The sequence below is a fragment of the Onychomys torridus genome, chromosome 11 (genome assembly GCF_903995425.1).
Source record: "Onychomys torridus chromosome 11, mOncTor1.1, whole genome shotgun sequence".
NCBI lineage: Eukaryota > Metazoa > Chordata > Mammalia > Rodentia > Cricetidae > Onychomys > Onychomys torridus.
In genome coordinates this window covers 2,453,632-2,467,749 of record NC_050453.1, presented here as the reverse complement: position 1 = coordinate 2,467,749, position 14,118 = coordinate 2,453,632, and the positions used below count along the sequence as shown (strand labels likewise).

The window sequence follows — 14,118 nt, the reverse complement described above, 5'->3', positions numbered from 1 at the left end:
CCTCTGAGCCATCTCTCCATTCCCCAGAAAACACTTTTAAAAAAGAATAATCATACACATTTTATGAGTATGACATTCTGGATGCCAGAGTGAAATTTGGTTCTTCCGTGGTTCAGTTTGACATATGATTTCAAAAGATGCAGGGTCCACTCTTGGGTCTTCCATTCACTGCCTAAGATGAACCCTTCATTGTTTTCTTATGTAAACATATTTTCCATTATCTGTGCAATGAAAGCCTCAGGTAGGATTACAGCTTCTGTTGAGTCTATAGAGAAGACAGTCTAGGCTCAATGGGACAGTGCGTGCGCATGTGTGCATGTGCACAGAGACATAGACAGAGACTCATGAAGTGTACTACCTGCTAGTCAACTAGACATGATCTAAGATGAGCTAGCTACCTGTTTGTCACCCTCCAGTGCTCTGGGTTGCTGCTTAGGACCTCACTAAGATGAGCCTGTTGATCCACCCAACCTGGATTTTGTTGCAGGTCTCATGGGGAGGATATATCAAGTTGTAGTGACATTTCTGAAGTAAATATGTAAAAGACAAACCTTGGCACCAAAATCTGCTTGTGGTCCGAGTACCTCCTGCACCATTGACCTGCTTTGTGGTCTGAGTACCTCCCACACCATTGACCTGCCTTGTGGTCTGAGTACCTCCCACACCATTGACCTGCTTTGTGGCTGGAGGACCTCCTGCACCATTGACCTGCCTTGTGGCTGGAGGACCTCCTGCACCATTGACCTGCCTCAGAGGGAAAGACAGACTTGTGTAGTTGGGAAAAGAGCCTCCTAATGATTCCTGCTCATGTGGAATGTTGCATGTCATTTCCTGACAGGAAGTTCCTGTTGCATGCTCTACCATGCATATCAGAAAAAGCACTTCCTCTGCAGCTGAGCAAGGCCTAACTTTATCACTGATGGCCACTGTTCAGGCCCCCAGTGTAAGCTGTCAGAGCCTTGCTGTGCAAGCCAGTTCTGGTATGAGCAAGGGGCTCTGAAAGCCCATACCTATCAATTCTCCTGGAATACATTTCTGATAGTCCATCCAACTTGCACATTATGTTGCCATGTCCTGGAACCTGTTAGCATTTGCAATGTGTATATAATGAAACAATGTTCTTTGCATTATTTACATTTTATGTGTCTCTGTGTATATACCGTGTGTGTGGTTAACCATGGAGGCCAGAGGACAGTGTTGCCTCCCCTGGAGCTAGAGTTACAAGAGGCTGTGTGCCACCCAATGTGGGTGTTGGGAAACAAACTCAGGTCCCCTGGAAAGGAGGTAAGAGCTCTTATGCACTGAACCATTTCTCCAGCCCTGAACTGAAGTCAGACACAGGCCTTTAACTGGAAATCGCAGTGACATTTGGTTGTGACCACTCTCATTTAGGCTATGAGCAATCTGATGTCTAGGATTTAGTCATTTTAGATCCCCTAATAGGGAGAACAGGACCTGGCATATGGCAGGCTCTCAACAAATGCTGTCAAAATGCAATGAATCATTGGAGGAAAGGGAAAAGACGATATCTAAAATAATACCTAACTGTTGGTGTGGTTATATTTAGACTCTCATTCAAATGAACTGAGTGTGTGCTATCAAAGGAGCTTACTGTTAGCCTGAAGGAACTAAAGTTTAAAGGACTTTTGGAGGCCACCTAGGCCTGGGACTGGCAAGCTGTGATTGACATGTCTAACATGGGCTGCAATATGAAGCTGCATCAGAGCACAGCCATGCAAAGCCCTTCACTACAGCTATGTAATGGAGTAGAGGTGACTGAATGACCTGTTATAGTTTAGATCTGCAATGCCCACATAGGCTCATGTGTTTGGAAGTGGTCCCTAGTTGTTTAGGAGGCAGGAACTAGCTGGAGGAAACAGGTTGCTGGCGACCTGGACTCAAGGTTTGTAGCTTGGCCCCACTCCCCACTCCAGCTCTCTAGTTCCAGCTGCCCCATTCTCCCACAGCCACAGCCACAGAGCTGATCCTGCCTCCACACTTTCTCCACTGTGATGAACCATGTCCTCTAAATCATGATCTAGATATTTCCTAAGCTGTGTCTGTCAGATGACCTGTCACAGTGATGAGCAAAGTAACTACACAATCTACAGAACGTCTCTACTCTGCCTTTCACTGACGAGGCTGGCCACCCGCACCTACAACACTCCCCTGGGGGCATGCAACAGAACTGAGGCTGTGGATGGGAAATGACTTGACTCAGGACTGCATCCTCGCTCTCTTCTTGCCTGTCTCTTTTTGACCATCCCTCCATGTCTTCCCAAGTCACAAGAATACACTTTAAGGTCCTGGTACAGAGTAAGCTGGAAGCTTCCCCCAGGGCCTGATCTACAAGCTGAAGAGTTGATGGGTGCTGTCCTGTTTTCTCACTTATGTGACAGGACCTTCTTCTGAACCCCAGGTTGGTTTTCCTGAATTCAGATATTACTGAGTATGCTGGGAGAATTGTGGCTTGCATGCTTAAAGGCCTTCCCACAGGCCTCCAAGAGAAAGCTCGATGGAAGGGTGGAGTTGCATGACTGCCTCTGTGAGAGATGTAGAGCAGGATTGGTGCTAAGGCACTTGCCTGAGTCCTACAGAGAAAGAGCCGAATTGTTCTGTAGGACTTAGGTAATCACAGTGGCCATCACAGCACAGGAGCTTTGTGGCCTTGGGACAAGGGCTTTCATACTATTACATGGAAATATCTGTGGTTGTTACCTGTGGCTTCCTAGATTATATGATCCCTACAACAGAACCCAGTGCAGGCATCCAGGATGGACCAGAGATAGACAGTGCGTGATGGTGACACCTAAGGACTATTTTATGCAAAATGCTCCTAGGATGTCCTAGAACCAGCAAGGCACAAGGGGGACATACTGGATGGTCCACAGCAATAATGAAAAAGTTATCAGACTGGAGAGTTCAGAGGCCAGTGGGCTGAGCTGGAAATGTGTCCTTGTTTGGCTCCTGGGCTGGTATAGCAGATGGCAGTTACAAGCTTCTGGGCTGGGGATGTGTCTCAGGGGTAAAGTGTGTACCTGGCATGCATGAGGGCCTATGTTCAATCTCAGGTACCACAAAAAGAAAGCAGGGGACAGTGAGATGGCTCAGTGGGTAAAGGATATTGTTACCAGGCCTGGTGACCTGAGCTTGATCCTCAGGACCTACATGGTAGAAGAGACCCAAATCCTGCCAATCCTCCTTTGACCTCCACACATAAACTCTGTGGCATGCACCCACACCCTACACACAAAATAAAAAATTTTAGGATGAAACAAGCAAGCACAAAACCTCTCACTCGATTCTGCCCGTTTTCAAGTGCACTGGACACAAATGTGGGCTCTTCCCAAGCATTTCCTCTGAAGAGACAAATGGTAAAACCACCAAAACTCCATCGATGAGTTTATTAATCCTGGTTCAACAGGGCTGGGTCATGGTCCAAGCTGACAAGCAATTCCTTTGCTGTCAGATTCACTTGCCTGTAAGTAGAGTCAGAATGGCTGATGGGATTGGCAAAGCCAACTCAGACTTGAGTAGGACCCAGAGAATGACTTCTGACCCTTGAGGAGAAAACAAAGAAATCAAACGCATGATTAACAACTGGGACTCCTTTTGTAACAGGAAATACAGCTTAGAGACGTGGGAGATGTGTCTGAGAGAAGTAGGGCAATCCGCTCTGCCAGGCTGGTGCCTCTGGAGAAGCAAACAAGACTAGGGGCAGGAAGAACGGCGGAGGGTTGCTTTTTGGGCTAGATTGTTTGAAAATCCCTTTTCTGGGCTTATATGAAGTGAGGTGTGGTGACTTCTTGCTTCTTTGCTTCCTTTTGGATTTCTGAGATCATATCTCACTGTATAGTTTAGCCTAGCCTTGAACTCAGGATCCTTCTGCCTCTGCTTCCCAGTGCTAGGACAGGTGTGTACCACTATGCTCAGAATTGGTGACCTTGTTTAGAAGCAAATATCTTACCAAGAATGAAGCTGTATATTTTTGTATTATTATTAATATGAAACAAAGGCATTGCATGTATCATTTAATGCCAGTACCATCTATTGTCCAACAAGCCCTCATGAAGTCACCTGACAGTGACTTAGCTGAACTTTCTAACTACTAAGTGACTAAGGCCTGGACTCTGCAAGGTTAGACAGAAACCTGAGAGGACTGCTAAATTGAAAAAAAACAACAACAACTCTGCAATCATGAGCGTGACATACCAGCAATCATAAGGCTGAGGCAACAGGACCACCCCTAGTGTGAAGGCAGCCTGGGCTAGAGTGAGTTACAGGCCACCCTAAACCAGACTGAGGGATTGTCTCAAAAAGATTTGTTTGGTAAAATGAAATGAATTCTGTCAATTAGGAAATGTGACCCCAGAGGACCTGATCTTAATGCTGTTAAATCGTCACCTGGTGTATTAGTTACTGTTTGTTGCCATGATAAAACACCAAAAGCAATTTAGAGTAGAAAAGGATTGTTCTGGTTTATAGTACCAGAGAGATATGAGTTCATCATAGAGAAGGCATGGTAGGAACAGGAATTTGGCTGATCACATTTTTATCTATACACAGGAAGCAGAGACAGTGAGAACAGGAGGCGAGCCAGGCTACAAAAATCTCAAGACCTGCTCCCATTTAATTCCTCAGACAAAGCTGTCTCCTAAAGGTTCTGATGTCCTAAAATAAGTGTTCAAATTCATGAGCCTATGGAGGTAATTACTAAACCCCACAGTTGGGTCTGTATGCTTTGCACGCCTATGCCTGAATCTTTACTGGTTTATCTTCCCTCTTTGATCTATCCTGTCCTGCGCAACAGATAATGTGTTAAGTGAGCCTATCTATTTAACTGTATGAGAATTCTATTTTGATGGATGTATAGCACTTCCTCTTCTGCTATGGGCTTCCAATTTTATAAGAATCCACTCTCTGTGCGTTGTAATGAGTGGAGTTTGTCTGGCTTTCATGTCTTAGCTGGCAGATTTAAGTTCTTTGTTTAAAAAAATAACACGGAGCCAAGAGTAGTGTCCCACACCCTTAATCCCAGAACTCGGGAGGCTGAAGCATGTGGGTCTCTGTGAGGCCAGCCTGGAGTGCATAGAGAATTCCAGGATAGTCAGGGATACACAGAGAAACCCTATCTCATAAATAAGTGGAAAGAAGAGGCAAGGAGATGTCTCAGTGGTTAAAGTAACTTACTGCCAAACCCTAAGACTGAGCTTGGCCTTTTTAACTCACCTGGTGGAGGGAGAGAACTGATTTCTACAATCCTTCAAGTTGTCTTCTGACCTCTACATTTTCCCTGTGTACACACACACACACACACACACACACACACACACACACACACACACCTAAATAAATATAACTTAAAATTTTAGAACAATGACTCAAAAGACAGTTTTGTTTTTTTTTTTTTTTTTTTTTTTGGTTTTTCGAGACAGGGTTTCTTTGTGTAGCTTTGCGCCTTTCCTGGAACTCACTTGGTAGCACAGGCTGGCCTCAAACTCACAGAGATCCGCCTGGCTCTGCCTCCCGAGTGCTGGGATGAAAGGTGTGTGCCACCACTGCCCGGCAAAAAGACAGTTCTTTCTTGGTCCACTTTTAAGTTTTTTGCTCCTGTAAGTTGTTGGGTGCCCTTCTGGTCCTAGGGTTGCTCTGGTCACTCCATTCATTACAGGAGATTGTACTGACCTTGTGAGGGGTCACACCACATGTGTTTTCTAATGGCTGGCTGCTCCGAAACACTGCTGTGCTACGTGTGGGCCATGAAGCCATCTTGAGCTTTGAGTTAATCTGATTTTATTCTAGGAGCTATCAAGGAAGAGTAAGGCAAAATGATGGTGGCAGTTGTAACAAGCTCCAGCCCTCCTGGCTCCCACCCAAAGTACTTGCCAAGGAGATTGATATTCCCTCCAGCCAGCATCTTGTTCATCATTGCTGCCTCAGAGGACTGTCTATCATTCCAGAACTGACTCTGGCCCTCTCTATAAAATCAGCCCACAAGCTGGGTATATAGAATGAAAACTCAGAAAACATCCCTACATTGAGCTCAATCCCCCTCATGACCTTGGCTTCACATCAGGACCAGAGGTGAATCCAAGTCAGGAGGGAGGGAAGTGTGTGTGTGTGTGAGTGTGTGTGTGTGTGTGTGTGTGTGTGTGTGTGTGTGTGTGAGAGAGAGAGAGAGAGAGAGAGAGAGAGAGAGAGAGAGAGAGAGAATATGAACGTGTGATGTGTGTGTGGTGGTGGAGAGGAGCAGTTCAAGCAGGAGCCCATGGGCCCATGAGTTCCCACCCTTGAGGAATGCTTTGGACCCATTTCCCTGTCATGTCAAGGTCAGCGTGTTCAGTGCAAATGCAAAAGGCCAAGCAGGATCGGGCCCACATATTGATTTGGACAAGAGGCCAACAACTGGGGGTGGGATAGAAGATGGATACAAACACAGCAGTACTTCTGCCAAACCACTTTCTAAATGAAGCCCAGCTGGGCTCCAGGTCCTCCTATCCAGAGAAGGTTTGCTTGAGTTGCATGGATGGTGGCTGGCAAGGGCTCTCTCCCTGTGCTGTGGATTACTAAAGGGTTTCCTGAGCTCTAGCTCCAGCTGCTTCCCAGATGAGTCTTTGTTCTCCGTCCTGTATCTTGTGGTTGTTCCTTTATGTTCATGTCTGGGCTTCATCAAGAAGCCCCCCACCACACCCACCCACCCTTACTTCCCACAAAATAACCGTTTGTACATGGAGACAAGGAGGTTTCTGTGCAGCAGTATGAACTATTTCAAACTGAGTGGTAGACATTCCTCCTTGTAAGTCTTCTGGCTACCCACCTTCCTGCCGTCACCCCCTCTTCATCGTGTCCTTGTAGGGAAGGGCATGTGCACTGGTTGTTAGAAGCATGAGGACCCATCTCTAGGGCTGTTACACCAGTCTGTTCCCCATGGACTGTGGAGAGCAAGTCACACTTGCTGCCTCATTCTTCTCTTCTGTAAGGGAAGCTAGCCAGCATGAACAGCATGAGGTAGTTGTGGGCACACAAGGAAATCTTTTTGGGATACAAATAAAAACTGAGAAGAGATGTGCTGCACCCTCCCTCGACCCCACCCCTGAGAAGGGGTGGCACAATTCAAGTGTTGGTGAGGACACAGTCGATCTTCAGAGAGCTGCCTAACTGCTTGGGAAAATGGAACCAGAAAGCTACATCATGACACGGCAGTTAACCCCAGGTACAGACATGAAAGAAATAGAAGCATGCACATACAGACACACTTACCCCTCAAAGTATATAGCAGCATTGCTCACATGCACCCAAAAGGGAACAATCCAACAGCCACTACCGGCCAATGGATGACTAAGCGTATTGCATATCAGCTTGAATTCCAACTAGCCACACCAAGAGTGAAGCATGGATGCAGGCTCTAACTTGGGAGATCCTTGAACCGTCACGCCAAGGGGAAGAAGTCTTGACAGCAGGCCACATTATTCTAGTCACACAAACCCAGAACAGGGAAACCCAGCTGGCCAGTGATTGCTAAGGGGTGTCTGGGAGTGGGTAAGGAGGTAGCTAGAGGAAACATGGGTTCTTTCTTTCTTTTCTTCCTTCCTTCCTTATTATATGTGGATGTGAGGGTGCATACATGCCATAGTACATGGGAACCTTGGGCAGTTAGTTCTTTGCTTCCACTGTGGGATCTGGGGATTTGCATGTCTTTATCCTTTGAACCATCTTGCCAGCCCTGAGGGTGCTTTCTGAAGTGACAAACATATACAATTGGCTGTGCTGATGTTTGCACATATGTGGGAATATTCTTTACACAAACAAACAAACACTGGTTGTATGAGGGTTTTTGTTTTATTTATTTTCAGACAGACTCTTGCTTTGTAGCTCTGGCTACCCTAGAATTCTCTATGTAGCCCAGGATGGCCTCAGCCTCCTGAGTACTAGGCATAGGCATACATCATCATGCCTAGTTTGGCTGTATCCTCTTTCCACCCTTGAGACAGGGTTTCTCTGTGTAGCCCTGATTGTCCTGGAACTCTCTGTAGACCAGACTGGCCCTGAACTCACAGAAATCCACTTGCCTCTGCCTCCCAAGGGCTGGGATTAAAGGTATGCACCACCACCACCACCGGGCCTGTACACTTGTAATGACTCACTAATTAGGTGATCTGACAGTGCTGAGGACTGAATCCAGGACCTTATGTGTGTTAGGAAAGCACTTCACCACTGAGCTGGATCTCCAGCCTGGTTTTACTCCTTAAATGAGTGAGTTAGAATGATATGGTATGGAAACTGTATTTCACCAAAGCTATTTTTCTAAAGATGAGTTGCATATTAATACTGTAACCAAGCCCAGCACACAGGGAAGCTCAGGACCCTGAGAAGAAACAGCTGGCACACTGAAATGAGTTATTAGAGATTAATGAAGGTCTATTCATAAAGATGTGGGCAGGCTATAGGAGCCCAACCAGAGATGAGGGAGAGTCCCATGGGCAAAGGGAGGAATACAGACAGTGCTGTGGCACACAGGGCTGCCTTCCAGAAGAAAGCAGATACTGCCCACGGCAGCCCAGCAGAATCACGTACAACTCACAACCTCCATCCGTGGTAGACCCCACCCAAAGCCTGAAGACACGGAGTCAGCCTTTGGGGAACATGGGACAGTTATGACAATCCTGGCCACCAATTAGCTTCCTTTGTTCTGTCCTATCCTGCCAACCCCACTACGGGGCAAGGCTTGGGCACTATATGTTCTAATAAGGAACTTCTTGATTGTACCCAGGTCAGGTGGCTCACACATGTAATCCCAGCACTTGGAAGCCTGAGCTACAGAGAGTCAAACACCACAAATGAAACTGCTTATCACAACGCTTGAGTACTTCCCTAGAGGAAAATACTTGCAGGCTTCTGCAGATGCCGGGGACTTTGTTCTGGAGAGGCTGGAGAGAGAAAGCAAAGACTACAGAACTTTCCCCAGCTGCTCAGAGCAGAGGTGGGAGAGGGGGTGGGCAATGGGACAAACTGGACTGGGACCTTGGTTCTGCAGGGTGGGTAGAGAAAGTACCAGAAGTCCACAACGGAAGAAGGCAAATTCTCTACTTCCTGTTCTAGTAACATTTGCTTCTCTAGGGTCACTTCTTCTGGAAGTATGGTCTTCCTCAGCAGTCCTTTTTAATATTTGCATTTGGATCAGTTTGGGTGGGTGGACAGATGGAATGACTGATTGCTGTGGACGGAACTGTACCCCTGCCTGTTCTACACTGAAATCCTAACCTTCAGTGTAACAGCTTAGAGTTACTGCATCTGCAGGAAGTCTTTAAATGGCAATTGAAGTAAAAGGAGGCTATTATCCTTGTCCCGTGTCTTCATAAAGCAAGCGCAGGGCACATACACACACAGTGGGATGACTGTGGGAGGATGAACATGGTCAACCACAAAATGCTCAGAGGGAAACCCAGGATGAATACCTTCAAAGACTGCAACGGAAGGTTCTGGCTGTAGAACTTGCCCAGCCTGCATTCTTTGTTATGGCAGCCCCAGAAAACCAATGCACAAACACCCCTTGGAGGTTTAGAACCAAGCAAATGTCTCCTGTCTATACAGCAAGCAGATTAGTTCTGCATGCAGAATCCTCCCTCCTGGCTGGCTGAAACAATGTCAGCTATAGTTGGGAGTTCTCTTCCAGATTTGTAGAGACCCTTCGTGTAGGTCCAGACTCTAGGGAAGGTGCCTGACCTGGCCTTTGGTCACTGGTCTCTGACTACTCATCACCTGGAGCTCACTGCAGCCACTTTCCTGCTGTGTCCCATTTGGGTCTGGGGCCTTTCCAATGTCCCAGTCTGGACAAAGTCCAGCCCACAAAGCTCTCTGACGCCCTCACCCCTACCCCCAGTCCTCAAGACAGCATCCTATCTCCAGGCTCTCTCCGCATTGCTCTCTAGGCAACAGGAAGAACTAGTTAAGTCTTGGAAATATGATGTCTACAGCAATAAGAGCAGCACTGTACCTCATTGTACATGCCGCGTTGCTTTGATGCAGTTCAGACAGATGTCTAAGGCAGTGCAGCTGGGTTCTGCCACCTAAGGAGCTAGGAACTGCTTAGTGTTTCCTGTGAGTCTGAGACCCCCATGGGCACAGATGAGACCGCTGGGTTCTCGCTTTTCCTGCTCCTGGAAGTCAAGTCAGGCAGCCAGATTTAGTCTTTGCCTCAGGTTTCCTAGCAGGGAACCAAACTGGTGCTGGGAGAATGATGCACAGGTGTGACACCCACCTCCCCACCTGCTGTGGCTGGAGGTTGTCATGGAAACAAAACCCTCCACTTCCAGGGTTTAGGTAGCCATCTTCTGGGACCTGTGTTCAGGGCCATGAGCAGCCTCTCACTAAGCCAGAATTTGCTTGGTGTAGGCACTGATGGCTTTGTAAGGCAGAAGGACCAAGCAACTTAGTTCCTCTCTGCTGGTCTTTGCATGAAAATGCCTGCCAGAAATAAAGCCTCATGCCAAAGTCTTTTTTTGTTTTGTTTGAAAGCCAAGTATCTCTGTCCAGTAAACCTATGTTTTCCCCTCCTATCAGCCTTTATCCTGTTTAATACACATACACACCATGCAGGAATGAACCATTTGTTTGGAAAGTTTTTCTTGGTACTGATTAGAGTTGGTGGGAGACCTGTCAGTGTCCACTTGTGTTCAGAGGGCACATCGTCTTCATGCTCACACAAAATCTATGCAAACTAGAATTCGTGTGTGTGTGTGTGTGTGTGTGTGTGTGTGTGTGTGTGTGTGTGTGAACATATGCCACATGGGAGCAGGTCCTTCAGGAGGCCAGAAGAGGACATTTTCATTCTTGTTTGGGTGATAATGTCAGCTTTCTTTGGTATATTTGGGGAGCTCTTCTCAAGGGAGGGCAATGTAATGGGCAGGACCCAAGTGTCCCCAGCTACCAGAAAATTCAGGTGAACTTCAGGAAAGCCTGGAGAAACAGAACTGTAGGGATGGAGGACTGCAGCATGGTCGCAGAGACTGTTACACACACACACACACACACACACACACACACACACACACACACACGACTGTTAGAGACAGGGTCTTGCCCTTGGCTCTGGCTGGCTTAGAACTAGCTATGTAGACAAGGCTGTTCTCAGAATTGTAGCTATCCTCTTGTCTCTGCCTCCGAAGTACTGTGATTATAGGCACGTGCCACCATCCCCAGCTGAAATTTTACATGTGTGTGTAAATATTTTAAGATTGTGTTTGTGTGAACATATGTCACATGGGAGCAGGTGTTCCCAGAGGCTGGAAGAGGTCATTAGATGCCCTGGAGCTAGAGTTGTAGGTGGCTGTAGGCCACTCAATGTGGTGTTCCTAAGTGCTCTTAACCACTGAGCCATCTCTCCAGTCCCAAAATTTGGTTTATTCACCCAATTATTTCTTTCCCTCTCACTCATGCTGACATGTCTGTCTCTTCCACCACCATGTGCTGCAGGTATTTGAGTTCACTGTGATATCCCGAGACCGTTAATAAAGTAAACCTTGAATCAGGACAGGGCCAGCAACTAGCTGACCAGGATGAGCCATAGAGAAGCCATGAATATGGATAGAGAAGACACACAGGAAGGAGAAGGGAGGGACTTTGAAGTCTCTTTGATCTGGGACGAGTGGAGAGGCCCTTGCTGGGTCTCCAGTAAAAAAAAAAAAAAAAAGGAAGATCAACTGGCTGCTCCTCTGCTTCTTTGATCTATTGGGTTTTCACCCCAACATCGGACTCCTGAGTCTTTACTGGTAATAGAACAACTTTGATAAGCACAACAGCCATGAGCTAAGTGGAAGAGAGGGAAGAGGGGGGTGGTAGTGGCCAGGCCGGGCCTGAGGCCCTGGGAGCAACAAGGCCAAGGAACCCAGAGGGAGCTCTGGACTACATGTGGTCCCACTGCCACCTGGTGTTTGTAGTGCATAACACTTTCAAGTCTCCACACCCTTGAAATTTGCAGTGAGGCATGCTCAAAACCTTTTCACATAAAAAGTACACATGTGGTGACACACAGCTGAAATCCTAGCACTTGGGAGGAGTGAGAATCATGAGTTCAAGGTTATCCTCTGCTACACGAGTTCAAGGCCAGCTTGGGACATTTAAGACCCTGTGTAAACACACACACACACACACACACACACAGATGTTTCACTTTTGGTTTGTACTATTTTTGGTTTGCTTTATTGATTTTGGTTGTTTTGAGATAAGATCTCACTATATATACCAGGCTGGCCATGTAATCAGGATCCTCATTCCTCAGGCACAAATGCCTGGTTTGTTTCACTTTTTGTTGTTGTTGTTGTTGTTTTGTTTGTTTTGATTGAGCATGGATTACTCTTTTAAAAGACTAAAAGCAACACAGACTTTTCAGAAAAAAGTCTTGAAGGAAGTCGGAATAATTGCCTTGGAGAAAACTAGGCTCACGGACACGGTAGCTATTTTTAAACAGAGGGTTATTGGGAGGGCGAGAAAGATCTGAGTGCAGCTTCAGAAACAGGACAAGGACTAGGGAGACTCAGAGCATCTCCACACAGCACTGCTGACTAGAAAAGACAGAGCACACCATTCTGAAGCACTTGAGGTCCTTACAGCCACTGCTCAGTGACAGCCCAGACATCTTTTTATAATCCCCATAGGATTATGTCTGCCAGCCCCTCCCCCATCCTTACAGAACAGTGTGCACTGGGGAGGCCCGAAGTGAAGGCCCGGGGACTTGGCAGTGTTAACTCTGCACTGCTGATAGCAGTCAGGCAACTGAATACTGTCCCAGTGCAGGTCTTCATGTAAAGTGAAGGGACTACGCAGGACTGTGTGGCAGCTGCCCTCTGCCGCATCCTGAGTTTTGGCCTTTACTTAGTCCTGGTAGGCGAAGAAAGACAGAGGCTGGGTGTCCCCTCCATTGGGAAGCATGACCTTGCTGGAGAGAGGAACAGAGTTCAGTGAGGGCAAGGTTGGCAGGATGCTGGACACCCCTGTCATTCCTGGCCTTGCTCAGCCAGGAAGGCAGATGGGCAGCTCTAGAATAGCTCCCCAGTCAGACGTAAGCAGACAGCCTTCCTGCCATATGTCAGCTGAGGCCATGGTGCCCAAATGGTCAGAGGCCCAAGAATGATGACCACAATGACTTGGTCAGGGCACCTCTGACTTGTGGGCCTTTGGGAGAGCAGGCTGGCAGGATGCTTACCTTAGCAGCGAGGGGATAGTCAGGTTGAGCTGCCCACCAGCACAGGCTCAGATCTCTGGAGAACGAAGAGTTGGTTGTGGCATTCCAAGCCTATTCCTGACTTCGCAGTACCAGGACTCCACTACTGAGATGGTCACCATCTGCTTCTGAGATTGAGCTCTGTCCTCTTACACGATCCCAAGTCCCATAGGAATGACAGTAGTGTGGACAGAGGCATAGGAGCATTTATACTAAACACAAATCATAGCCATCTAGAAAAGGGGTGGAGGGGCAGGAAAGCTAGAGGCCTCAGACTCCAGAGGACGTACCCTGAAGAGCGTGGCTTCCAAAGCACTCTTTCTGGAAGCTTCCAGCACCTCACAGCCATCTATAGCTCACACATCAAGGCTCTTCAGATGGTTGTAAAGAACTTCCCAGTCCTGCTTTCTTTCCCCAGGCCTTTCGCCATCTTGAGACTCTAGGCTCATCAACTCTAACTTGAGCTGTCTGCAGATAGATGCCAGGGAAGCCCAGTAGAAGGCAGTCAGCAAGCATGATCACAACCTGTCTCTCTCTACCTTACCCTCAGCAGCCCTATCCTTACCCACACAAGGGGTACAATCAGGCATCAAAGCTTCTGGAAATCCCTTGGTCCTCTGAGCTGTGAGTCATCAGGGACATGTACCCACCATCTTGCTTGGGCCATCTGCACTCAATTACAAGCCCTTTGGAAGCCAGCAGAGGGCTGAATCTCTGCTGTGGGCTCTGTGATTAGCCTGTTCTTTTTTGAACACTGCACATGGTACAGCCAGCTGTGAGCAGCGGTCACGATTCAAAGCCTTTTTCCTCAAAAAGAAAAGTGCCAAAATAGCTGTGATGGCTATGCGGAGTCTAAAAGTCTCACTTTCTGGATAAGCCCCTGCCTTCTTGGGCCTGGG

The 14,118-nt window shown here is 47.4% G+C and overlaps 1 protein-coding gene across 2 annotated transcripts in view; it reads right to left on the bottom strand.

The window, feature by feature from the left end:
- The window catches only part of Utp25 (UTP25 small subunit processor component), a 77,042-nt gene that overhangs the window by 34,949 nt on the left and 27,975 nt on the right, over positions 1 to 14,118 (bottom strand). Inside the window, exon 13 of one of the 2 annotated variants that reach the window (XR_004946173.1) lies at positions 3,214 to 3,560. The exons of the other annotated variant lie outside the window; for it this stretch is intronic. The gene's annotated coding sequence lies outside the window, so the exon portion shown is untranslated. Of the gene's footprint in view, positions 1 to 3,213; positions 3,561 to 14,118 lie in introns of those variants that run through there. 2 annotated transcript variants of the gene reach the window in all.